This window comes from Oxyura jamaicensis, chromosome 6 (assembly GCF_011077185.1).
Source record: "Oxyura jamaicensis isolate SHBP4307 breed ruddy duck chromosome 6, BPBGC_Ojam_1.0, whole genome shotgun sequence".
Lineage (NCBI taxonomy): Eukaryota > Metazoa > Chordata > Aves > Anseriformes > Anatidae > Oxyura > Oxyura jamaicensis.
The window spans coordinates 7,533,875-7,557,917 of NC_048898.1; the positions used below are offsets into that span (position 1 = coordinate 7,533,875).

Consider the following 24,043-nt stretch of genomic DNA (forward strand, 5'->3'; position numbering starts at 1 on the left):
GATGTCTTTCAGATGGCCTGATGTTATCCTACCTGACATTACACCATTAGGTGTGTGATGTGAAATGGCATCATGTTGCATGCGATAAAACGATGTTGAATGAAAAGCTAGAACAGGAATGACAAAGCCAAACAGGCTAACAATAGTTTCCTTGTAAGCCAACAAATAAAAAATGAGTTTTCTAAAATAACGGTGGGTTCTTTCACTCAGCTGAAGTTAATATAATTTCATGCGGGCTTAGCTTTTTACCATAACACATACCTCCACACCCACACACAGTTTATTTCTGGTTCTGCCTATGAATTGTTAATGTTTAAGGTTTAATAGGAAATGCAGGGGCTGAGTCAATTAGTGCTTCAGCTACTCTTGTTTTTAGCCCCAGTGTAACCTATAAAGGGGGGGAAAATGTCATAACCTTCACAGCTGTCTCCTGTATCAGTCGTCTGTATCTGATGCCAAAGTGTGTGGGCTCAGCTGGTGTGCCAATCCTCTGGTTTCTCAGCAAAACACACAAGAGTTTGGGATCAACTCTTTGAAAGAAAACAAACCCACCATGTCAGGGAGGCAGGAAGCGTGGCCAGCGGTTTTGGAGTACAGGTGAATGTCCCAAGGATTTTTCCATTATGTATCTGACAAGTTCCAGCTATTTGCAGCTTTCAGGATGAACTGCTTTGGAATTGATCTTTTATCTGTTAGTGGCACAGGCAAAGTACTTTTTTTTTTTTTTTTTTTTTTTTTCTTTTTAACAGTGTGTGTTTTAGTGAGCTCTTTTTGAGGGTATAATTTGCAGGTTTCATGTAATTAAAGTTTAGTCTAGCCTAAGGGTTTTTTTAAATAGTACTTCTCCCATTCAGACTATCTCAGGGTACTTAGATAGTGGAGTGATTATACAGGCAATTAACTCGGTCATTATGTGCTCAGCAATAGTTCACACACACTCTGTACTTACAATCTGAATTTATAGAGGGATCTAATGTTAGTCTAGACACCAGGGTCATTCGCTCCTCTCTCAGAAGTCTTGTGGGACCTTTAAACTTCCACTTAGAGGCCGGCAAAGACGCCGGCTCTGTGCCCAGCATAACCAGAGAGCAGCAGCAGGACTTTCTGAGGCGCTGCTTCCTGCCGTGCCAGCAGCTGGTTATAAACTCCTCACGATCCGCTCTGAAATGCATGACCTCCTTCCCCAAAAGGAGGGAAGTCGATCAGTTGGCAGGGCTGAGAAAGGAGTGTTTTAGGTTGGGATTGCTTTGAAACCACACAGGTTGGATCTCCCCAGACAGCAAACAGCTCCAGCTGTCTTTAGCATCCTCTGCTGTTCTTTGCTGAGGAGCATTCATCTGAGATGCTGTGATCTTAGGCCTTGTGTTTTGACCCATACATTACGTCCAGCAGTTGCATGAGGTCGATAGCAAAGCTTTCCGTAAGAAGCCTGCAATAGAAGGAAATGTTGCAGAGTCTTGAATTATCATGAAGAAATGCAGGGAGCTTACGTGTGCCATTGGCTTCCTGTTTGCAAAATGCTGTAACTGAAAAGTGCTTTCAGCCTTGAGACAGTAAGGCAGCACGCCAGATCATGCTTGCCTTTAGAGAGAGGTGTTGGTGCCCTGATTCACAGAAACGAGCCTTGTTCTGTGGAACCAGGACTGCGCTCTGAGCTCTTCAGCTCATGGTGCTTTGCCTGGTGCAAGGCAGACCCCAATGAAATCGGTACGCCAGTGGGAGCCGGCTGTAGCACCAGCAGTGCCACCGATAGGAGGGGTCTAGGCATGCTCAACATTAATAAGACACTGCCACGTATCAAAAATGTCCTTGCTTGTCTTCTCCAGGAGAGAGAATGGAAGACAAGGAAAAGGACAAAACAGTCTTTTTCTTGAGACGAAGGCATAGTGAGGAGTGCAGCTTCCTGCTTGTGGGTGAGGAAGGAGTAGAGAAATCCATTGTTAAGGATGTTTCAAGATCAAACTTCTCCAGACTAGGAGAAAAAGATCAAAATAAACAAGAAGTAGACATCTGCCAAAGAAAGAGTAAGATCCAGTTTCTTATGTAACTTAGAATATTTTACATACTGTTATAAATTATCAGGTCTAATAAGGCATGAACATGAACTTGGATTTTATCAACTGAAATTCTGAAAAATAAGGTTTATGACATAGTAAATACTGTCAAAAAAAGGTTTCAGAGTGACTGAGAAACAATTGTAATTAGTGGTAGCAGGTCCCCTGAATTTTAAAAGGAAGGTCATATGGTCTTGAAAGGACAGACACATCCAGAAATCTGGTGGAGTTCTCTCAGGGAACAGGACAAAGTATGCATTGGGCTAAGAGTGAAGGGGAATTTACCTGGAGCTCCATGAAACCTGTGTTACAGGAGTACGTGTAACTTCATGGCTGCCAGGTGCCTGGCCCAGCCACTGAGCTGTCCGAACAGGCTTTTTTTTTTTTTTTTTAATTTACAGCTGGTGTAAGCACCAGCTGGGCCCAGCTACAGTTTTCTAGTGCGTGCATATAAGCAGTTTGAAGACTTGATAGTGTTTCTGGCTGTGGAAAGCTGGAGGCAGGCTGCTTTGCAGCAGCAGGAGCCACCAGGCAGTGTGTATCTGCTGTTATTTGTGGCTTGTCCAGAAAAAAAAAAAATCCTTACAGTTCTCTTGCAATTTTGTTTAATTTAAAGACTGTTCCAGCCTTTCAAAATGCAGCTCAATGAAATGGGTATCTTGGAAAAGGGCAGGCTCTTCAAAACCCAGCCTAACTTGGGCCAGTGAGTTGGAAGGCAGCTGCTTAGAAGGCCCCCGTGGTCTGGCTGTAAATGGGAAACCCAGGGGAAGAGCTGATGAACAGCGGTCAGTCTGGGGCAGCTGGCACATGAAAAATGCTTTTCCAACCTGGGATGTTTTTGGCGGCAGCAGCATCAGGCAGCGAGACTCCTTTAAATGCACTGACCTGGTATTGTCTGAGAAACAGCAGGGCGGCAGCACTTGGCAAGCTTGGCTTTGTCGCACCAGGTGCACAAGCACACGTGTGCTGCATGGAATATTAGTAAGCATCAATAAACCCTCAAAAGGAAACCAACAAAACAAAAAAAAACATCTGGTTCGCACTTCAGTCTCACACCTGAAAGGGGATTTGTTTTGAAATACTCTCTGAAGTCAGGTTACAGCTGTCAGTGCCCAGCTAGCACCAGCTGACTTGGCTTTCTGGAATTTTATTTGTATTATTTCAGGTATTCCTTTATGTTAAAATATTCTGCCGGGGATTTCTCTTCCATTATGATTTTTAAAGTGGTAGTATCACCGTGCTTGTTTTTAATAATCATTTGGAAGCTGACAGCACGTATCTGTTTTTTATTTTTTAAGTATTTTCTTCTGTGTGCACCGTGGTTTGTTTATTTTGTTGCTATTTATAGTAGGGTCCCCCACAAGGCTGTGGGTGCTGGTAATGTTTTTTTTTTTTTTAAGAGCACAAACATCCTTGCAGCAATTTCATAAATGGAAAGCGACACAGAATAAACAGATGCAAGGGGAGAACTAATGCATGTTATAAATTGGCTCTTCGTACCCTCATCACTCAGACGAATCTGTCAGTCCACGGAGCTGAGATGAACTATTATGGATCTGTCTTAAGGAATATATATGCTCCTATCTCCCAAACATGATCATTTTCCTCTGTCAAAAGAAAATGGCACTAGACCTACATTTCTTAGCAAGTCTAAGGGGTTTTAATATGGAAAACATGGGGACTGCTGTAATTTACATGCAACCATCATTCTTTAGAGCACTTTCCATAAAGGACTCCATAATCTGTAATAGTTTAAAAGAAAGTAAAGGAGGAAATCAGATGTTTGATGTGATAGGCTGAAACTAGAGTCAAGGAGACTTTTTTAGGAAAAAAAATGTAGATACTGTGTATGGAGTTCAGTGGTAATCCATTGCAGAGAGGAGCACTGACACATTGCTGTGCTTCTGGGACAACGGCTTAGTGCGTGGGCTGTCTTAAAATGCTGGTAGTGGTTAAACTCAAGACCAAACACTCATCTGGCCCCATCTGACAGAAGTCAGCTGTCTTCAGTTGTGTTGATCGCATGCTGGGAGGTTTAACAAAGAGAATCTCTCCCTCACTTTGTCTCTGCTCTCGAAACTTCTGCCATGTACCCCTCCCCAAAGCCTGTCCACCTCTGAGCGCTGGGGGTGAGTTTGCTGGATCCCAGCAGGCAGAGAGCTAGGAGCAGCTCTCGGTACTTCCTGATGTTCTCCTATGGCTGGCCTACAGGTTGGGGTCACTATAAACTATATTTAAAAATACATATTTTACATATTTATATAACTGCACAAAAAAATTATAACCGGATATAAATATATACAAAATGTTTTTACAGTGTGTAAAATATATATAATATTTAATATACATTACATTATATAATATGTAATATGTAGATAATATAATTTTTTGTGTAAAATATATATAATTACAAGATTATATTTTTTACATTTGCATTTATATAAAAACATAAATACTTAAACTATTTTTTAAAAGTGCAGGGACATTGTTTTATACCTGGAAGATGTTTTTTTGTACCCTCTTCTCAGAGCACAGCTTGTCCCCAAGGTAGCTCTGATATTCCTAATCTGTGAGGCCTGTACGTGGAGGAGCAGGCAGCTCATTTATGATACAAATGGAGAGCTCTGCTCTGTGGTGCAGACACCAAAGAAGGGTCTTTCATGTCTCTAACAGTCATCTGCTGAACCCCAGGAAAATTGTAATTGGATCTAAAATAACTCTGAAATGTTGGTGCCAAAGGGCCATTTCAAAATGATTTTGTTCTTGTGCTTAGCTGCGTTAACCTAACTACTTACTGTCCCATATTAAAATCAGATGCTAATGGCAACTAACTGGTAAAAATGGGCTAATCTAGGTCTTAGGTTAGGTCTTTGCTGTCATAAAGCTTTAGGTTTACAACTCTTCTTTGTTAAAGATAGCTCAAGGACACAGCATGGAGTCTTTCATCTGGAATAAATGGAAGTTTGTCCAAATGAATACACAAGTGTGATACTTAACAGCTTCCTTAGTTCTTTAGCACTTTTCTTTTCCATCCTGTCAGTGTTCAGATAAAGAGATAATGACATTTTAGCTGCAGGTTGTGTCTCCATTTAGCTGCACACATTAGGCAGGTTTGGTTTTTAAGTTATCAGCTATATCTATGTATTTATATATAGATTATATGTATATATAAATGTGTTTTAGTTATCAATTGTGTAGCTGTAAATTTGCCCAAGCTATTAGATAAGCATGAAACCTTGCAATGATGCCCTCGAGCAATTTCAGTACTTTAAGTAGCCCTATTCTCATGCTGGGGTAAAGCACGGGCAACACATTGTCTGCTCCCAAGTGTGGTGGTTTTACCGTGCTAGGCAGTTGAACACCACAACCGCTCTCTCACTCCCCCTCCTCAGATGAGGAGGGGAAGAAGTAAAGGAAAGAACAACTCACGGGTTGAGATAAGGATGATTTAATTAAAAAGGGGAAAAAAAAATATATATATATATATTTTTGAAATATTATTATTAATTAAACAATTCAACTAAAGGGAAAAAAAGGAAAGGGGAAAAGGGAGGGGGGAAAGGGAATAACTAAACAAAACAAGTAAAGGCTACGTGGAAGTGCAGAGGAAAGAAATTACTCTCTACTTCCCACAAATGAGCGATGCTTGACCACGTCCTTGAAGCAGGGCCTCAACGCACGTAGCCGGTGTTCGGGAGGAGGACAGATGTTTTCACAACGAGAGCCCACCCCTCCCCTCTTCTTCCTTTTTCCACCTTTTATTGCTGAGTGTGACATCATATGGTATGGAATATCCCTTTGGTTGGTTTAGGTCAGCTGCCCTGCTGATGTTTCTTTCTCACTTTTTGCCCACCCCCTAGGAGGGTCAGAGAGAGTCCTGATGCTGTGCCAGCACTTCTCAGCAGCAGACACAACACTGGTGTGATACCACTGCTGTTCTAGCTACAAGTGCAGAGCGCAGCACAGTATGGGCTGCTGCAGGGAAAGTTAACATCCCAGCCAGACCCAGTACACCAAGGTAATAAGATGGCCTTTTTTCATCCCAAATGTAGGGACTAGCATGGAGGAAACCACAGCAGCTTCACATTAGATAATTTTTTTCCTGTTCTCTCATTGCTGACTAAATGAAATATAATAGCAGGGGGAACACCTTTTGGATAAGATGCATATAGTTTGTACCACTAATAAAACTGGAAAACTCCTGATGAAAGCTTGGTAAGAGTTGTCATTGGCCATATATCTATGGTGGGATTTGCATACTGCCAAATGCAGTCCCTACAGCAATTGACACCAAGAGGTTCCTGGCAGAGCAGTGCCTAAATGGAGGTAAACAATCAAAAAAGAAAAAGAGGGGGAAAAAAAAAAAAAAAGCCCACATTTATGTTGCTTTTATCTGACTTTTATCCTGTACATTCCAATAACAAATCCTTCTCCCACATGCAAAACACGGTTTTAACTTCAAAAGAGCCTGCATTGCTCTGGCCACATGTCAGTCATCAATCCAGCAGGCACTGCTATATTGCTTGCATCCACATTTTACTAGGCACAACAATTACAGCGTGGTATCTGCAGCTTTCATGGAGCTGGGAATGCAATTACAACCTGTTAATTAAAAGAGAAAGTTAATATAATTGCTAATTTAAAACTTATTAGTATGTTCTATTATGTTGGTTTTGTGCTCAATATACACTCCAGATAATGACAGCCAGGGGAGAGGACCCAGTGTTTTGCTGATTAAAAACCGTTGAAGCTCTAGTGAAGTTGATAGCAATGTGCCCACTGGTGTGACTTCCATGTCTTTGGTCTCAGGAAATTTCTTCACTCTTATAACTACTAATATTTATTTATATTTATACACACACACAGAATGTCCATAAAGTTCTAAAGAAGTTGGGTAACAGATTCAATTTAACACAGTAGGAACGAGGGGTGAATTTTTTTCAAGTACTTGCCCTGGTTCATGAGGAGTCCAAATTGTGTTTGGGAACCTGGCTCTCCTAAGCCTGTTTGAGAATCTGGGTGTATTTGTACAGCAAAGCAGCTCTAACGTTGCCAGTTCTGCAGAGTCTAGTGATGAATGGACCCTGTCAGTTTACCTAGGAGTTTGTAGCAATATTTAGCTGAGCTGTGCAGGGATAGCCACAGAAGAATTATCTGGGGCTCAGGCTGATGCTCTGCTTCTGATGGTGGTCTTCTCTCTCCCCACTTGTAATTAGCTTGCCAAGTTGGGCTGGGGCAAGGCACAGAAGTGTAACCCAGCCCGCTCACTTGTTCATCTGGGGAGGCAGGGGCTGTGTGGAGCTTCCTCTTTCCCTTTTGCTTGGAGGGAGCTTTCAAGGGTTTGGTTTCATGCATGCCCACCAGAGCGGAGCCTGGGAGCGCTGCTCTGTCACATACTTACACGTCAGGTAGAAGGTGATAATGTCCATTCATTTTTATGGAGGTTGTGCTGAAAACAAATCACACAATCTGGAAAGCCATAGCTAGATGTGGTTATTTTTAAGTACAGAATCATCTAGGTTGGAAAAGACCTGTAAGATCATCTAGTCCTGCCATTAACCTGCACTGCCAAGTCTACCATTAAACCATTCAACTAAGCCCCATGTCAACGTGTTTGTTGAGACTTCCAGGGATGCTCATTCATATTACTGTTTCTTTCTCATCCTTCTACCTTTCTTAGAAGCTGTCTCTGCTAGTTGCAGTAAGGATGAGGGTTTTCAACCATGTTCAGGGAGCTTGAACAGTACCACTGGCTTCTTTGAGCCTGCTTATGTTGCACCAGAGGCCTCAAATTTGGCTGCTGCCTCTCAGCAGACAGGCACGAAGTTAGTGTACTCTTTTAAAGTCTGCCTAGAGTCTTGATGTAAACACAGTTTCATCAGTAGTAAAACACGTTCTCCCAGGATCTAGGGCTTGCTGTGTGCATTGATTTTTTTTTTTTTTTCACTTCAAAAATCCTCTAATCAAAAGATGAGCCAGGTTCTACTTTAGTGCTTATTTCTTCTTACCATCCTCCCTCTGCCATGCACACAGCCTCCTTCCCCATCATGTCATTAACTTGAATAGTGCAGTTCAATTTATAATGGTATATTCTGGCAACCCAGAGCTGCATATTATCAAATGAAAACATTTTTAAAAAAAAAAAATCCCTCTCCAGCACAATCATCAGGATTTATGTAATCAGCCTTCTTGCTAATTTTGTCATGGATAGTGATCAGTGGAGATCTCTGACAACTTGAAGAGCTTCCGAAGGCTGGGCTATGGTGGAGAACCCAGGGTGACTGTGGTAGGCCTCCCTATTTTTTCCTGCCTCCCTCCACCCTCCTTTCTCTCCTTCTTAAACATAGAAGAGGTTCAAATGATTAGTTCAGCCTACAAACATCTGGATTTCCTCTTCTGCCAGGTAGAAGGGGAATAACTCCCAGTGTCTCAAGACAGTTGGTAGAGTGAACATTTCTTGTATCTGCACTTACTGTGCTGCCGGTGATTCAGAAGAGGCTCAAAACGTACCAAAGAACACTCTGTACGCAGCACAGTTTTGCATATTCAGTTACAGTAAAGCTAAGAAACCAATTTCCTGTTAAAACCTTCAGGAAACAGTGCAACGTTTTAGCTTTAGGAATTGTAGATTATTTGCAGACCTCTGCATTTCCTAACTTATTATCTGTTCATTGTCCGGTTCTATTGCTGCTTTTCTCTGTTCTAAGTTGGGATAAATTGATGTAGTTTTTTTCTACACTTACATCCTAGCAGTGAATATATTTTTTAATTCTCCTACAAATTCAGATGATGCCTGCAATCTGTTCTGTGTGAGTGGAGATGACGTGCTTCATTAGATTTCTTGTAGGCGGAGTAAAGGGGAGGACAAGGCAATTCTGTTTCCAGAGGAGTTGTTTTTACACTTTTTACACGTTGCTTTCTGCGAATTTTCCAACTGCTGTCTAAGAACCTGACAGCTAATATCAAGGTATTTTCCTGCTGCTTCCTAGACACTTCCCACTGCTTTCTAGGAATTTCCCATTTGTTTTCTAGGCTTCTTGTTGCTGCTGCCTGGGAACTTTCCTATTGATTTCAAGGAATTACACCACCGCTTTCAGGAATTCCTGTTTTCTTTCTACAAACTCCTTCGCTTCTTAATAGGAATTTTCCAGGAACTGTCTCTTGGATTTCTAGGGATCCCCCTTTGCTTTCTAAGACTACTTTTCAGGAATTTCCATAGTTCTTTTCAGAAACTCACCCTTTGCTTTCTAGGAATTTTCCCATTGCTTTCTAGAGATTGTGCTTTGCTTTTTAGAAATTCAGCTTTTAATAGGACAGTGCATTACTTCCCAAATGTAAAGATGGACCAGAGACTTTAGATCTGCCTTTCCTGGAGTCTCACAAGCACTTCATACTTCCTCAGTTCTGCTTCTAGCACGACTGATAGCCACAACCTCATTAACTCTTAGGACCTGCTTGTTATCATTGGAGGCAAATCTCTAATGAAGGACTTGATAAATGACTGAAAGGCTCTGTCGGAAGGGATTAGTCAGCTGTTATGGGTTTTCCAATGCACCAATACTGAGATTCGCAGCTGGGGCTGCCCCTGACCTGCCCCCAAACCTGGCACTTTGCAAGGAGCTGCTTTGAAGCTAAATATTTATATGAATGTAAATAGGGGAAAAAAGGGGGAAAAAAAAAGTTTAAGTGAATTATCTAACAATTTATCAGCTTTCCCTTCAACTTGCCCAACACCTTCAACAACCTGGTTTAGGTATGCTGCAACCTGGTGTGTTGTACTGTACGTGTATGTAAGCCATGTGTAATATCTAGCAATGGCGTGTTTACCCACAGAAATAATTTATGAATGGGAGTGAGCTATTGGAGGGAGCAAAGAGGAGGGGGGAATGAGGGCAGCCCCAGACTACGTCACAACTCCTTCTGAAACCATGGCATAAAGCCAAGCAGTTCAGGCATGGTGTTATGGATCTTGTTGATTTAATAATTTCTTTTGAAGTGAATTGCGCGGAGTGTTTTGATACTTCATTTCAAGGGGGAAATTCTTTATTCTATTGTAATATAGCATAAAAGCTGAATTTCTGGCACAGTGTTTTCATGTTATTCAAGCTGGACAGCTTAATAGATCCAAACAAAATAATTTGGAAATTGTATTTAACAGGTCTTTTTTCATTCCACTTTGGAGATGTTAGAATTTTCTGGGGAACTGAAGTCTGACTTTCATTGAGTTTTGATACAAAGGCCAGAGAGCATCTGTGGCTCGGTGTGCTGTGCGGATGCTGCGTGATTACTCCTGGAGACAGCTCTGTACAGCAGCTGGAACAGTTATAGCTCCGGTCAGTGCTCAGGCAGCTTCTGTCCTGGGTTCATAAAATGCAGCCTGTCTGCTTTCAGCTGAAATAATCGTATACAGCAGTTCATCATCATTTTTAATAAAGGGAATGCAAGTTTGACAAGCTTAAAAGGGATTCATTTGTGGTTTCCCTCAGGAAGCTTCCCAGTATCGTTAGTAAAGGAGATAGACAAGAAAAGACTACTTATTCTTGACAGGATTACAACTTCTCCCTGGCATCTGGGGTTAAATTTGCAAAAAAGCAACACCACAGGGAACTTCAATCACAGATCCCCCTTTTTATTATTTCCAGAGAAAAATCCCCTTGTGTTAGTTTGTGCTCTGTACTTAACCTGTGTGAAGAACCAGCAAGCTTGGCAGCAAGCAGTCTGGAGCAGCAGCATGATGTAGCTGTTCCCTTGGCCCAGATGCTGCAGCGTCCCTGCCGGGTTGGGGCCAGGCTGGTTTTGGGAGCTGACGTGTGATTCATCCCTCTTACACTGTGCTGGATGGCGTACCGTAGCAATTTTAATGTATCTCCCGGTGATGAGTTGCTGATGTAACCCACTGCTTTTCTCAGAATCGCTTCTGCTCAGGTTGGAAAGCTGTCTAGTACCTGGCCGTGCAGGGTGCTAGCCAGCTGCACTTCAATCTTTCTTTGCTGTGTTAGAAGACGTTAGCCAAAGGATCAGTCATTTGGTACAAGAAGCAGGCTTCCTCCCTGTGTCCTCTTGAGAGTCCTGTGTGTTTTTACAGTGCTAAATGTTAACAGACACAAAGACATCCAGCATTTACTGGGCGTTTGTTTCTTTGTGCTGCGAAAAGGGACGGTCTCTTGAGTCAGACCTGCTCAAGGAGTAGTGGAACAGCCTCTGATGGAAGGATTATGAGCAGGACAGGAAACCTTCTGCTGGGTTTTCAGCTGTAAGAGTCAGGTGGATGGATTTGTGTCTCCCAGTGCCCTCTGTGAGGACAGTGTATTTCGGGCATTTTGCACAAGGTTTTGATATGGTACACTGAAGGGTTAAAAAATGGCAGCAGAAAACAACTTGGAAATGTCCAGACTGGAGAAATACGAGGAAATTAAACTTCACAGTAACTTAATTCTTGTATAAATAAGTTAATTGAACCCAGAATACAAACAACCCAATGAATTGTAGAAACTAAAGAAATAAAACCACTATCAGATGTCACGGGTCATTAAGGAGAACGATGTTCCATCAGCCTGACCTGCTCCTGGGGGCTTTGAAAAATAGCCAGCTTCTCAGACTCTTGCTGTCATATTCCCTGTATATTCCTGTGCACAAAAACTAAAGTTTCGTAATAATTGTATGAACTTTTGAAAACTTTTATTAGTAATGCACCCCAGCCCAGAATGAGGAACAAATTTTTTCTGCTGGATAAAGAGCTGGCCTTTGAGCAGAAATCATAACTGTTTCCTTGGGCATGCATCAAGGGAAAAGAAAGTTCAGTCTGCATTTGCTTTGGGTTCTCCTAAGATGCCAGTCCTCTGAGGGCAGTACACAACCCTCAAACAGCATTGGACCAGCCTTCTTCAAAAGGGCTTCGCTTTGCTCTGCAGGGAGAGCCCTGCTGGCCAGTTGCAGATGGCTTTTGGCATGGTCCTATTGCTGCCCCTTGCCTTCTGGTAGTGCAGACCCCAAGGTTGCTTCATTTCTGCACTCTGCAGTGGAAGAAGGTTGTGGTAGCAAACAGGCCGCATCTTTTCCTACAGTTCAGCCACAAAAAGGCAGCAAAGTAAATTAATTGTAGGGCCACAATTGCAAAGGATGTAGAGGTCCCTGCTACTGCGCTGTTGCAGCCAGTCCTTGTATTGCTGTTACTTCGAAGCATCCCAGAAATAAGTGAGACACTCCTTTTGGAGGTGAGGGGGTCCAGGGTATTATGACAATCAGAATAATTGTGTCTTACCATGCCTAAAATTTAGGTGGTGAGCAGACCCCGGTGGTAGTGACCACAGCAGCCTATTAAAAAGCTGTGTATTATGTTGTGAATCGAAAAGGTGCCTGCTCTCTCTGGATCCTGGATGCCTTACTCAAAATACCTGAAGCATAACCCCATTTTGTGTGATTCTGCAGAGGGTGGAGAAGGAGAGACGAGGAGGAGGCAGGGGGCTGTTTGTTATTTATGACTATATGTCATTGTAGTAGCTCTGCAGAAACTAGAACAGTGACTTTAGAAGGAAACTAGCTGAAAAGATTTTAAATGCATTTAATTAATTCCCCCCTCCCTTTCTTTTATCTCCGTCTGGAAAGAGCTGGTCTGTGTGGCTTTTGTATGGTTCTCTGCAGGATCAGGCACCAAACTGTAGTAATTAAAATGGGGAATGAGGAGGAGGTGGTAAGACAAAAAGCCACTTTTCTTGGCATACACCTCCAGTACAATGTTACAAAAATAATTTGCTCACATTTTTTTCCAATTATTCAAAGCTTCAAAATTCCTTTAAATTCAGCTCCTCACAGGGAAGAAGAAGAAAAAAAGAGGATGAAATTTCACACATTAGTTACCCTCTTTGAACTCTCACATCACTTCAGAGCCTGTTCTCATTACAGGCAGTTCATTAGATGACCTGGCTTAGAGAACACATGTTTGGAGTTCCTGAAAGGGGGTTGCTGTAAGAAAGAGCTTTTCGTACCTTTAACTAGCATGCTCCTGTGACGTGCAGGCTCATCTAGAAATGCAGAGGAGACTTAGTGAAAAGGTAATCTCAGGAAGAAATATTTCAGGAAGATAACAATCAATATGAAATAAGTGAAGAGAATTTGTACCACTGTATGTCAAGTAATTTGGAATACATGAAGATTTGTTTCTGGAAGAGAAAATCAAGCTGAACTTATATGGCATAAATCAAATGAGCAGGAGAACTTATCTGTATTTCACAATTTAAAAATGACTGTAATATGTTGTATTGTTGAAAGGTTTTATGTGGGCTCTGAACAATGGGTCACCATCACCCATCTTGAAGGGAGAAGGAAGAAAAGTCTAGAGATATAAAGCATTAATGTTATACAAATATATCCTTTTCCTCTCAGTGCCAGCATGGCCAGACACAGAGTTTTATCTGTGGGAACCACTCCAAACTGTTAGTGTCAGTCTGACTTAAATCCCTTTGCTACCTGATGCAGCTAAGGAAAGCCAGATCAAGCCATTCTATTAAGAACTTCTCATCCCAGTAAGTAGCAGTCAGCTGAGCATGTGAAAGGCTAGCGACAGCAGTTCAGTCTGTCGGCTCACTCATTTACAGTTTGTCAAACAGGAATTTTAATAGCATTATCCGTAGGCAGGGTATTTGTGCCCCACGGATAGCATGGGTGCTGTTTGCACTGTCTATGGAAAATATCAAATTTATTTAAGGGAGAAATGATATTTTGGTTACAGAGTGAGGGTAAGACTAGACATAGCATCTTTAAGGTGAAAGCATCATCACAAATAACTTAACCGTTCCCAAATATTTTTTCCACACTGCGTGCCCTTTCCTAGAAGACTGAATTTACAAGAAGCATTCTTGAGATGCTAAATAGTGTGTAATACTTAAATTCACATTCGCTGGAAATTTGTCACAGCTAAGACACCAGAATGAGCTATTTGGAAAGCACAATCAAGTCATGTTTACAGTGCTTTTATTAGCACTCTGCTGTGAGTTACAAGATGCTTACAGACAGCATTTCTTTCCTCCAAGTTCTTTTTTTTTTTTTTTTTCCTATTTAATAAACACGGATTTGTGGCTCCAGCCAGCAGAGCCTAGTGTGCTGTAGCAGCTACTGTGACAGCATCATTTTGCTTTATCTTGATGAGGAAATGGCCTTCGCAAGCAATACGAGCAGTGCTCTCAAAGACGGATGGGGCACAAAGTGAGCAAAGGTGGAGGGCAGGACTCCTGAGCACTGAACCCTTTGCTGGTGCTGATTCTCTCTAGGACTGTGGGCATGCTTCATTGCTCATGAAGGGCAAGCACTGTTATTCACTGTATTAAAAAATAGAGGTGGCTTTGCAGGTTTAAAGTTATTTAGGCTTATAGCAGGAGAGCCAGAAAGTCATCTTGCTTTTTCCAGGGAGATGAAGGTGTATCTGTAGAGGCTGTGGCCAGAAGGTGGTTGAAGTCTTCACTGAAATGTTATTGGTGAAGTTTATTCTAGTTAGACTCCACGGAAGTAGCAGATATGACTGGAGGATACTGTCAATGACCCTTCTTGATGTCTGACCAAAAATCAGACAGGGTGGTGAAAGCTCCAAGGAGACTTAGATGGGAGTAAGGTTGTGACAGAGGTGTGAAAATGTCCTTGGAGGGGAAAAAAACAGGCACATTTCATAGCTTCTGTCAACAGAGCTGACTGCATGTGCCAGCAGCTCTCCTACCACCTTGTAACACTGGGGGTGTCGTTAGATTTTGACCCGTTCTGATCATGAGGTCAAAGGCAAGGGAAAAGTAACAAAGGATCTCAAAAAAGGGTGTTTCCAGAAGAGATTTCCAACGGTGTGCCTTTTTGTTTTATTTTTTTTTATTATTATTTTTCTCAGCACTCTGACTTCTTTACCAGGAGGGCTTTGTTTTATGACCACAAAGCTGAACTGTTCTTTTCCATTGTCTCCCTACGTCAGAGTGCCTGAAAGCAGTGGGCAGAGATGGACTGCTGCCTGGAATGAATCCCACGGAACATGACGAGGCCACACACAGGTGTGAATCCTATGGGAGATGGGCACCCTACTGGTTATGTAGGTTGTCACTGGGGCAGGCCTAGCGCCACTGCCAGTGCTCACTGCCCAAGCAGCCGTTAGCAGTGACAGAGTTCTCAAAGAGCCTAGATATGTACCTGTGTAAGAGGAGTTCCTCCAGTTTAAGTCTTAAAAATAAACACAAACACTCAGAAACTTACAGGCCTTTAAGCCTGTAGGAGAGCAGCTCACTAAGGAGCACTTAATCCACCAAACGCATGCACTAGGTGCACTTGGCAGTGAACGAGAGGAATTCTCTCCTTGTGCTACTCCCTTCCACCTCCCTTTTTGAAGGACAGCACCTGCTAAGAAAGCAGTCAGTTTGTGTGGGCTGACAGCTCCTCAGCAGTGCTGCCCGTGTGTGCCACGTACACTCGCTGGAGCAGTCCAGCAGCTGAGAAGAGCTGGTCAGCAAAACGTAGGTCTGATGCAGAGCGGGCAAAGCTCAATGCATCCCCCATCCTGACTGGTGGAGATAGAAGGAAGACCGTGGGTGATACACTCTTGCTTTCCCTGTCTCCTGAATCCACCGAGCTGAGCACTCGTTTTGTGATAAGCCCGTGACCTGCACAGGAACCGAAATGCATGGGACCGTGCTGTCCTGCTGAGTGACAGGTGACGATGGAGTCCCCAGAACGCGGCTCTGCAGTGTGGCTGCTTGGTGCAACCTGACAGCTTCATCAGAGAGCAATTTGAAAGGTCACGGGAGGAGACGTGGTCCTTTGCCTCTTCTGCATTGACACAGAAATGCTTTACTTGCTTTTTAAAGTGACATCTTGCCAGTTGTAAATTGGAAGTTTCCAGTTTCTGTAATTCACTGTCTTTAAAAAGCTTTGTGCTGTCACCTCTATCTAGCGAGGTGCGACAGATGGCTATCAAACGTTGGGCAAAAGACCTGCAAACATCAAATGGCTTTGAAGTGTCTCAGGCGTGGCTCAGAGTCTGTTTCAGTCCTGTGTTGTCATTTGTTGCTATAACCTACACAATAATAATCTTTCACCTGCACTTAGAGAGAAAGGGTTTCTTCTATTTATTGAGATTTCTTTCACAGAAGTTTCTGAATCTTCATAATTATTAGTATTATTTAAGAAGCCTTCTGCCACCCAGGCTCTTTTGGATTCTCTCCTAAGCTTAGCTGCATTAAAGACCCTTCTTCCCTGAAGACTGAAGCTGCCATCGTGTCGCTGACAATTGAGTTCTGTGAGGCCGCTGGAAGAGTTTCCTCTCCGAGCTGTCTGCTCTGCTGGATGTCACTGCCCGTCTGCTGTTGCCTCACCAGCTTACAGTCCAACATGTGCATATACAATCGCTGCAGATTTGTGGGGGAGGGGGTTACTACAGCAGGACCTAATGTGCAGCTGCCCTATTCCAGTTAGCAGCGAGGGACAGCTGCAGAGAACTGCCTGGCTGCTCCGCCAGACATGCTGCCAGGCTTTCAACAAGGTTTCCATCTTACCTGGCTGCTTGGTTCGTTGGTGTCCAGCCAGCAGGCAACCAAACACAGTGTAAGTCTTCCTACAGGGCCCCGGCATTTAGTGTAGTGACCAGTACACAAGGAACATTATTTGTTATTGCATCTGCAGGTTGGCCTCAGGTTGCTTGGTACTGGACACCTTGAGGACGTGGTGAGGAGGTAAAAGATGCAGGGGCCTTGTGCAGTTTGTGAAATCCAGCTGTAATCCAAAGCCATGGCAAGAAATAATTTGAACCTGACTTTTGGGAGACTTTTCAAAGATGTGTACAAGGGTGTTACCATCCTGTATGGCTATCTATCCAGATTTTTTTTCCTTATTTACTTGGCAGTAGTTCCTTTGAGGGTGGCAATGACTAACTACCTGGCTAACATATGCTTTTCATGTAAGCACATGCTTTTATAATATTGTGCTAGGCCAGAAAGAAACAGAGTGTAAAGATGGATGAATTCCTCGTGGTGTGAGTACATGTGTTCATCCGTGAGTGAGGTGCAGAGCTCCTGTGAAAGTAGAGACTGGACTGGGTTGTTTTTGCTGTTATAAGCAGCACTTTGCTTGATAAATAAAAACCACAAAAACAACCACCAACAAAGCTTTGTAGAAATAGCTAGCCTTTCCTCTGTTCAGTGGAAGAAAGTCTCTCCAAGGGGGACAGCAAATGGTTTTGAAACCAAAATACCTCCACAAGGATAAAGCTTAGGCTTCTTTTCAGAAATAACTGTAGCGCTTGGTGTTATTGTTGTTGCTTTTATGGTTAGTCAAAATAAAACAGCAAATCAGGCCAAAACAAATGCCAGATGCCTCAGATGCCATTCTACATAGTAAAATTCTAGCTGAGCCCAAGTACAGGGAATCAAAGAGGGGCCGTGGTATGAGTAAGCACCAGGTAATTTTAGAAATTGGCGGTGTGACCCTAATGGGTCATCAGAGGATCAGTAAGGGCACAGCAGTGACGTTGTGCCTGGCTCAGGCTGCCCGGCAGGCAGCGCCGGGTGCCATGCTGTCCCCGTGGCGTGGGCCCATCACCCAAGAGTCCTGCCTAAGGGGCAGAAGGAGAAGGAGCAGGGTTTTTTGGTGTTTCCACGCAGTAAGGAATATTTCACCACAAAGGAAGCAGCACTGATCTCTTTTAGTAAAATAAACTGCAACTCGTATTGTCCTGCTAATTAATACTGGCATCTGTTGTGCTCCGAGAGGGCATGTTTTGTTTCACAACTTTGTCAGGCCCCTTTCCTCAGTCCTGCACCTGTTCTTCTGCCTTCCTCAGACACATCCTAATTGCAGGTTCATGAACCAGTGAGTTTTGTCAGTCAAAAAATCTTTAGCCTCTTTAGGAACACACAGTATTAACCGTCTGCTTTGTTGCTCCAGCCCAGTGGAGCAGTGACCTTGTGAAGGAAAGAAATCTTTCACCCCTACGAAGTATTAGCGTCTTTAGTGCATATGATATTTTTTTAACTTTTAAATCCATTAAGAATACGGTTCAGGAGTGCAAGCAGGCATAGCGAAGTCTAATACTTGCTAGTGAATTGCCTGGCTTTTGACCCTTAAAGATCAGATTGCTAAATATGAGGACAGAGAGATTTAAACCAGGATCTGTATTTAGAGGAACCTGTCAAGATGCTTTCCAGTCATCTGCAAATTATCTCCCCTCAGGCTGCTCTTTATATAACAAGACCCTGGGGAGCTTGAAATTAAAATCTGTTTTGGCTTTGCTTGCCTTTTAAAGTGTGTTTGTGTGTATATGTATTATATATATATATATAAATAGTTGTTTGTTAAATGCACACAATTTGTTTATTGTAGAGTAGCACAGGAAACCCAACTTTAGTTTCAGGGTGTATGGTACAATGAGGGAAATCTGAGGGGTATGTCTGGAAGGAAAAACTGGAGAAATAAAGAACTGTGAAATCCTACAAACATTTAACAATGTGTTTGAGTATGCAAACATGTAAGCGGACTCATCAAAATATTTCTTTTTGGTGATACTGAAATTAATTATATATATACTGCCAGTATGCACTGTGTGCGCCTGTATGGTTTGTGTGCTTGTACTGCGTAAAATAGTCTAAATAATAGCACCCGAGAAAGCTGGAACAAAACGTCCCCTTCAGTCTTTCTAAGGGATTTGAAAATTCTTTCTTAGCTTCACTGAAATTGGTAAGCTCCCTCCTAAACTCCTTCACTGCTCTCAAACCACATTACCTGATGGAAAAAAAATATCTAGCTGACTAATTTTGTATGTAGTTTTAAGGATGCTATAAGAAAAACTTTATTTAACTGAGCCATCATCAGCATCGCTTAGAAGAGTATGATATTATTTTCAGAATAACTTTCATTCTGTATTTTTGTGCATGCTTAGATACTGTAATTGCAGAAGCAGAGATGCTGGTTAAAAATCATGCCCAGTGCATATGGATGTTGGTAGATGACATGGAGAAAGAGCTTTAATTTGGTTGGTGGCAAAAGGGAGAGGCGTTCAGGCAGGATCACAGCAAGTGCACACATCTGTCAGGCAAACAGTGGCCATAAGGGCCAGCGAATTGGTGTCTTTGACTGGAAGCTAGCAAAGGAAAGCTTTACAATCACTTCCTAGGAATATTTTTAAGCATTGCAAGGCAGTATTTGCATCTTGCAGTGACTCCTGGAATGAGGAGGGACACCTACATTTTAATACATAAGCTGTGGCAACAGCCTTTCACGTCTGCAGCGATTCATTGAGTTTCTTAGATCAGTTTGTCACTTCAACATTGAAAATATCAAATACAAATCAAGTGTGGTTGACTCTTCCCAGGGGGCATCAATATTTAGCCTAAACGTCAACAAAAAAGGTTGTCACCGATTCCTGTTAGCCCTTATGATTTTGACCTTAGGAGATCAGAGGTAGCAAGAAGCTCCTCGTGCATGAATAGCAGGGGTGCGGGGGCTCTGGTGGCCTAGCTTTGTCCAGCGGAAGGCGGCAGGGATTCTTCCGTGTCACCTGCACGAGTCTCATCAGCTTGTTGCACATCACTCAAACTCTGCTGAAATTTTAGTGAGTCTCCACCAAAGCCCACTGAATGTGAAAACTCTTAGCAGCCTTTGGTTAGGCATGTTTTTCTGGGCACGTGGCAGTGGGAGTTACGCTAACCACCCGTTTCCACACCACATCCTTCCTTAGCTTGCATGTAAAGCATCTTGCTAGCTCCAGCATTTTATTCCAGCAACAAGGTGGGGGGTTGAGTTATTTTTGCGTTTTTATAGGTGTTTATAATTATTTTTCCTCTTTTTGCCAATTTTTCCACCAATGCCCACAGCGTGCTCCTTGTTGCCTGTGGGTCAGGCTCCAAGCGAGGCGGCTGCTCAGGTTTGGCCACATTGAGGGGACGGCATCTCCCTGGCAAGTGGAGGCGCGCAAAAAGCTGCTTGCATGGCTCTGATGCTCCGTTCTTCCCTCATTTCAGTAGCCATCACTCACAGGACAGTGGACACTGCAGGAAGGGGTAGGATGCAATGCTCAGATACGCAAGTAATGGAAACTCAGCAATGGCATAGGATTTAATTTCCTGCACAATAGGGTCCTGAGATCCTTTCAGAACTTGTTTTATATTTACAATATATTCTTGTATGCCCAAACACACTGACATATGGCTAGGTTTCACTGTGTGTGTGAAAATATTCTCCAGGCACAGCCATAATTACAGGGACAGCCGCGGGTGGGAAGCCTGGCTGCTGCTGGGGGTGCAAGGCCCAGGTGTGCAAAGAGACATAAAACCAGAGGGAAGGTACATAAAAGTAAGCTGCCATGGCTGTTTTCAAAAACCCGTCGTGGCTGCTCCCCCAATTAACACTTCTCATCATGTCAGTTCAATTCTCTCTCCTCACAGATTGCCCTCTGTCAGCCGGCCCTGAGAGCACTGCAGTCGCGTGTTTCATTAACCTGCGTGGTGTAGCTGGGCTGTCCGACTTGGGGTGTGATTGCTGCCAGGTGCCTAGTTAAGGCAGGACCGAACATACTTGGTGAAAAACAACCTGCCAAGAATACTTACCTAACAACCCGGCCTCTGCTAAGTGCTTGTTTGTGCAAACAGGACCTGCTGCTTGCCAGAGAGAGTGCTGTTGTGCAAGAACAACGAAACAAAATCTTGTGCAAACAGAAGGATGTTTTGTGGAGGACAAGAGCTACAGCAAATGGCATGACCAAGGGCACGGCCCTTCGTGCTGGGGGTGTGATTGCTTCCTTCCCACAGAGGAAGCAGTGCTGCAGCTGGGTGCTAATTACAGCTTTCTGCCAGCGGGGCAGCGGTGGGGTAAATAGGCTCTTGTAGCATCCCTGTTTGAGAGGGGATCTTTGCTGAGGGCAATGGGGTTTGCTGTCAGGAAAAAAGAATGTAGATTTCCCTATAGTCAGGAGGTCTCTGGCAAGCCAGAAGGCATTGCACCGCTTTATTAGAGAAGGGGAATAGAGAAGCAGCACGAGATGGATATGACTAATAATAAAGGGAGGCTTCAGGCTTGATTTTTTTTTTTTTTTTTTTTTTTTTTTTTTTTTCCCCCAGTAGCTTGACTCTCTGTGAAGGTTAACTAGGGAAAAACCTCTATTCCACCAGAAAGCTTTCCAGGCTAAAAGACTTGCAGCCACTCCTTCTGGCTCCTTGGTCTCTGAAGGCTGCAGGGCTTTGTGAAAAACAGGCAATTCTCCTTCTCTTCCTAGAATTCAGGACTTAAATAGCTTTAGAGTCACTGCCATGTAGGAAAGTAGCAGGTGTGTAGGCTGTTCTCCTGTTTTATTTCAATTTGAAGTTAGGATGTATTTTTCTGCATCTTCTGCAGTTCCTTACTGGTTTGTAAGCCTTCACTGAAATGGCTGGAATGAAGAGGACAGCCAGGCATGGGATCTTGGCAACCAACAGCTTAATGGGATTGCAGTATTTGAGACCAAGTTTGGTGGGAGATTTGTAATATTTAGTTGGGACCACAGACTACCCTCCATCTGTGGAAGCTTTGCAAAGCATTGGTGCACGAGTAGTGGCACAAACAGCAAAATGAGTTGATGCCCATAGTAGTTGAGCTACCTCTGCTTCTTTGTATGAACGCGTAACAGGTTAGTCAGTGCATTTAGGACTTTGGGAGGGAGATAAATTAAATTGTGTGCTTGTCACAAGCCTCCCAGCTGTATGGGAGGATGGGTCAGGTGTTTTCTAGTTGGCATTCACCTATAAGAAAAATAGTTTTGCCCTCTTAAGGCCAGGAAATCTGAACTTCTTCAAACCGGCCTGCTAACGGGCTCCTTTCTCCTCACTGCTGAAAATGAAAGACTGATTTTCTCTGTATGCTTATTAAGTATTTCATCTCCTGTAGAAGTTTTAGGGATCCTTATGTGAGGTGGTGTCAATATTTTTGTGCCAGCCACTGTTTAGAGTTGCGAGTTCCTCGGAGCAGGGCTTATAAACTGCAGTCCTGGTGTCTGCAGATAGGCTGCCTGATAGAGTGCTGTTTCTTGGTCATTTCTCATTCCTCTGAGGTAGCAAAGCAGACAATGGAAATAATTTATGCTTGAATCTGATCCACAGCTTTTCTCAGACCTTAGATGTATTAGAAAGCAAGTTGTCCTGGCTGAAGTCCCTAGTGAAAAGGAGCTGAGTGCTTCATTTTATTGCCTATCAGCGTGTGTCACAAAACTAGTCTAGCATTAATTGCATAACAATCTTTGTTACGGTGAAGCATCTCTGTCTGCAGTGATGAGGGGAAAGGGTTGTGTCAGAAAGCAAGCCTACAGTGCCTGGAGTCTCATCTAAAGCCTAATTAGGGTTAGAGGAGCTTTCCATTTGGATGAGGCTTTGGATCTGACCCAAGAGGAGCTGCCTGAGGCGAGGATGGTCAGAAAAGGTTCACAAAGCTGGAGAAAAACAGTCTAGCCCTCGCCTGTGCTGCTCTTGACTGAGATCGTTGTTAGAAATCCCAGCTTACATGAACATTAAAGACTTTCTCAAACTCTAAGCTGAGCTTAATATGTAATCTCTTGTGAGTGCTTTTTCCACTGCTACCTTTAGGAAGAAACAAGAAAGAAAAAGTTATTTGTGGGAATGTAAAAACACTATAATATCCCATGGGAAAGCCTCTCTGTTTCTGCCTGTCTGCTGCTTTTTAAAAAGACCTTTTACCTCTCTATCGATACAGATAGGAGAAGCAGAGAGAAGGGCTTTAAAAAAGGATCAGAGTTCTCAAACTTCAATAATTCTCAAAGCAGAAGTTTTGAAAGGTCCCAAGGGAAATCATTTTAATAGGGAAAATTTGTTTTTGGTATACCCCAAATGGTTTATTAAAATTCTCTCAATCCCCTTGCTCCATGCAAGAGGAAATCTCTTGGTTCCCCAAAATCTGATTCAAAAGCAGCACTCTCATTTTTGCAATTTTCCATTGATATACTTCCCCGTGCCTGCCATAAATCACAAAGCCCTGGTTACATGCTCCATCTGTCTACTTCCCAGGGCTCTCAGTATTTCCCTTGGGTCTTCTTTCTTCCTTTCCAACCCTGTGTACGTGTTTTGATCATTGAAACCAGAGTTCATCTACTTTTCCCTGGTTCCCCCATGTCAGACGTTAGTATCCCTGTCCTCCGTGTTTTTTCTTCTCTCAGAAGTCCAGGCTGACATAAAAGTTTTGCTCTAACACATGTATGCTTTCCCTGGCTTATTTACGTCACTTCTTAGTTGTTCTTGAAGTCACCAGGTAAGAAGCTTGCAGTGATCTCTGAAGGAAGGCACCTGGCTCTACTTCCAGGTCAGGAATAAGCAGGATCTTGCATGAGGACAGACAGAAGGGTAAAGCCCAAACCACTGAGGTTACTACAACCGTGTAGCTGCGATGGCTGCAAAATTACTCTGAAAGGTTGCTGTTTGGGTGTGCAAAAGTCCCTCATGTTTAAAGAGAAGTAAATAATAATAATAATAAAGATAGTGGGGGATTCTGTGGAAAACAAAACCAAATCCAACATCAGTCATGGAGAATGATTATCCTATTTGCTTCTAAACCAACTTCAAGGATTCTGTACCAGAAAACAAACAAATAAACCCAAAACCTAAAAGAGCACACCCCCCCATAAAACTAGGTGAGAACAAATCAATTCTGCAGAGGTGGAGGGAAGGGTCTTCGAGCAAATGAAGAGCTTGGGATGCTTTTTTAGGAGAGCCATTTCTGGCACCTTCTCTCATTGCCTTGACTTTAAAGGCATCCTTCTGTTTAAAATATGCAGGAAGGATTCAATCTTTAAGGCGATGCAAATGCCACCTCAGGTTCCCTGGGGATATTTTGACCCAAGAGCAAACCTATTTTCCCCTCAATTGACTCTGTAATGAAGGGATGGAATCCTGGTAACATTTATTAGCTGCTAGGTGAACTGGAGAGAGACAAGTGCTTTGGTGTGGTCTCAAGTCTTTATCAATTAGTAAATGCAGATGTCAGGGAGCCACCAA

The 24,043-nt window shown here is 43.0% G+C and overlaps 1 long non-coding RNA gene across 1 annotated transcript in view; it reads left to right on the forward strand.

Annotated features, from left to right (window-relative positions):
- The window catches only part of LOC118169456, a 151,656-nt gene that overhangs the window by 29,604 nt on the left and 98,009 nt on the right, over positions 1–24,043 (forward strand). The window lies entirely within an intron of this gene.